Consider the following 3,983-nt stretch of genomic DNA (forward strand, 5'->3'; position numbering starts at 1 on the left):
TAGCTTTTCACAATCATTTCCCAAAGGATGTTAGCCACTCAACTTGCCACGCCACTCGATCCTAGCGACAATGCAAAGTTAGATCACTCGAGTGGCACTAGATGACCGATATGCAAACAAGTTTGCCCCTCTTGATAGTACGGCCATCTATCCTAAACCCGGTCATAAACTTCTCTACACACCTATGACCAGTGAAATGAAATGCCCTAGGTTATACCTTTGCCTTGCGCATTCCATTCCATCTCCTCCAATGTTGATGCAACACATGCACCAACACGATCAACAATGATATGATCCACTTTATATCATCACATGATCATATTGGTTCATCGATCTTGACTCTACTTGCTCTTCACTGTTGCCATCGTCCATCGGCGCCAAGTCTTGCTCAAGCTTCACCGCCACGCGGTCCATCACTCCAAAGCCTTCGACTTGCCCTTCACGCTTGCAACCGGTCCATCAAGCCAAGTCTTGTCTTGATCTTCTCCACCTTGATCACATGACTCAATGTCATGTCTCATGTGCATTTAAGCTCCTTCATCATCACATGTGTGAGCTTTGCAACATCTCCAAGCCATTTTCACCTTCATGGCATATGTTGCTCACACACATGTACCTATGGACTAATCACCTGTGTATCTCACATAAACACAGTTAGTCCACCTAAGTTGTCACTCAATTACCAAAACCAAACAAGAACCTTTCAGGCTTCTACATGTGCAAGTGCTTGGCCCAACTCGCACTATATGTTTGATCTTCGACCATCACGCAGGGCTTCTTAATGCTACAGCTGAGCATATAGATGAGTTCCCGCCTCTAGTACATAGATGGTGCATGAGATACTTTGCCGCTAATTTCTAGCGGCGTCAGCGGAAGCAGGAGGTATGTGACAAGGTAAAGGCTCTATGTTGTGTACGTACAGAGTACCAGTTTAAGGAGACAAAGAGAGAACTAGACAAGATGGTAAATGCAGCGGGAAAGGCTTGGTTAGAGGCGCAGATGGAACAGAAGGCTCAGTGGACATTAGCATATGACAAGGGGGGTTTTAGGTATAGCATCATGACCACTAACTCCTCGGAGTCCTTCAATCGTGTATTCACTGAAGTTTGATCGTTGCCTGTGTCTGAAATTGTTGAGTTTTCCTTTCATAAGTGCAACGAATATTTTGTGAAGAGGTGGGAGCTTACGCAGAGGAATATAGCTGAGCAGGGGCGTTTTGGCAAGGCCGGAGCTGAACATTTGAAGGAGGCCAAGGAATTGACCAAGCAGCACACCACCGAGCCGTATGGACCCCGCCGCCATATCTTTAGTGTACGGGGCAAGGGTGGCACAAGCCTGGGCGGCGAACGTTATGGTGGATGAAACTACCGAGTTGATCTTGAAAAGGTAGAGTGCAGTTGCAACATCCCTCAGATCATGCATGCCCCTTGCTCTCATATGATCATGGCTTGTAGGGTTCACAGGTACAACTATGAGGATCTGCCATATATGTCACCCTTGTATCTCCGTTCAAACACCGTTAGTATTTGGGAGATGAGCTTCAAGCCATACCTTAACCTAACACATTGGCCACCTTATAATAGTTATGACTACGTGCCGCATCCGGATTTAATGAAGGTAGGGAAGGGTAGGAGGAAGAAGAAGCGACTGAAGGGGGCATGGATGCTATGAGAGGGTACGGTGAAGACATGTACGATAGGGGAGACTTCAATGAGACCCGTGGTAGGAATCTTTGCTTCGTTTGTAAACAATCTGGCCACAAGGCTAGCCGGCATAGAAGACAACAGGTGATTTCATATTGTGTTCGTATTGCATAACAAGTAGTTCAAATTTTGCAATGCTACATAATGTTAATCTGAAAATTGTTAATTTGAATACTCCAACCCTTTGTTTATCATTTTGTAACAGGATGGCCCCTCCCACGCCACACCAGCTGATCCCCCTTCTTGATGTGGAGTACGACGACCCCCTTCTTGTACCGGACGACGAGGTTCATTACGTCGTGGGACTTAGTTCATTACGTCGAACTTATGTCAAACGAATATTGTTGTCGAAAACTTGCAGACTCATAAACCAATAAAAATGTTGTATGGCAACTTATCGTCCATTTATTTACTTCATGTTCGTTTTGTACAACACTTGTAGTTTTGTACAACACCTCCGCCTATAAGCCCACCTCCGCTTGTAGTTCTGTAGTTTTGTACAGCACAGACGCGCCATGGGCTATGGCACGACAAATGGTTACGTTCGTTTTAGAAATTTTAAACACGTGATACAAACAGATGTGATCACTTAAGATCGATCATGGGTAATCCAAGTACATGATACATGGATACAATACATCAGTAGTTCAAATGGAATATAAGACAACACAATAGAATTTCTACTACATGGCTACATTGATTATTAATAAAGCATGAAACTAATAGACGACGTAATAAAAAACCCTCAGTTAGAAACATACTGAGTAAGCAACTCGTCGTCCGAGTACCAATCCTCAACCACAACCCTGTTGCTGTGGCTAGGCTCACCTGCGTTGCTCTGACCTGCCTGTCACCTGTAGTAAGCGGCCTCCGCTTCATCTGCGGCCGCTGCGGCCTGAGTGAAGAACACGTCGTCATCATCCTCCACGTGTAAGCCCACATCTACTAGAGTGATGAGCTCTCTAAGTCTACCAGTGTCGTCCTCATCCTCCTTCGCCTACAAGCCCACCTTTGCTAGAGCGATGAGCTCGCTCAGTCTGCCAGTGTCGTCCTCATCCTCCTCCGCCTGCAAGCCCGCCTCTGGTACAACAATTAGCTCACTAAGTCTGGCAGTGTCGTCCTCATCCTTGTCCCCCATCATCAGACAACACAATCGGTGATTCAACGGTGCGACCAGCTCGCTTTCTGTGCTCATCTAACTTCTTTTCCTCGTACCTTGCACAAGCCACCTCTACAGCATGTTCCTCGCTGTATTCAATCCCTTCATGTATAAAATACAATCAGTTAGCAACATGATTATATTACATCTAAAATTAGGCAATGAAAATAGGCATTCAAGCACTCACTGGCACATAATGCAGCAACATGCTCATTTAAGACCTGCATCTGTACTCTTGTCTCCTCCCTTGCCTCCTTCCTTGCCCTCTCCTCCTCTAACATCATCTGTCTCTCCAATCCCCATTTGTTAAGCCCAACATCGATCGGGTTATAAATACCGCGTTGTCTAGCAAACTCACACATCTTTTCTTTGTGATGTTTAACGAATAGGTTGACGTAGTCAGGTCCATATCCCCTCTTCCTTGCAATTAGTTGCCTCTTCTTTAGTTCATCCAAGAACTTAGCTTGACCATCGTAACATTCCCACCTGTATTTCCTAGTGCTCTGTTCAAAAGAAATATTATATCATATTTGTCTTAGCAAAAGAAACAAAATACGATTTCATGTTTACCACAAAAATAACGAACCTCTTCGTACTCAACCATATGGCCGCAATAATGGCCTATTTTAAGCTCCGAAGGGACTAGGCCATAGTTAGAATTAACACCACATTCGCACTTGACTGGTGGTGCTTTGTAAATTAACCTTTCTTTCTTCTTTTGTTTTGCTTTTGGAGGTTCTTCGGGCCATTTGTTCTTAGGACCATACAACCACTCCTTGAAACGACACTTCACCATTGAATACACCTAAATAACGTGACATTAGTACATGACACATATAGCTCAACATTTCAACACATACACTTTGCACTTAGTTCATGCTTGTTTGGACACACAAACTCCAACGTATTGTCAGGGTTTATCACGGCTCGGTCTCCGCAATGGCATAGAGAAGGTTCCTCAAGTCGTCTAACTGCGGCTAAGTGCTTCTCCTTAGCCGTCATTGGAGGGGGGTTAGGGGGAGGTGGAACCCACCGCTCAAAGTGCTCTCGTGGATGTCGCCCTCTCCACCAATCGTCGAAAAGGAGGTACCTGGGGTCAAACTTGTCTGCATCGTCGATCC

This window comes from Miscanthus floridulus, chromosome 3, assembly GCF_019320115.1.
Source record: "Miscanthus floridulus cultivar M001 chromosome 3, ASM1932011v1, whole genome shotgun sequence".
Lineage (NCBI taxonomy): Eukaryota > Viridiplantae > Streptophyta > Magnoliopsida > Poales > Poaceae > Miscanthus > Miscanthus floridulus.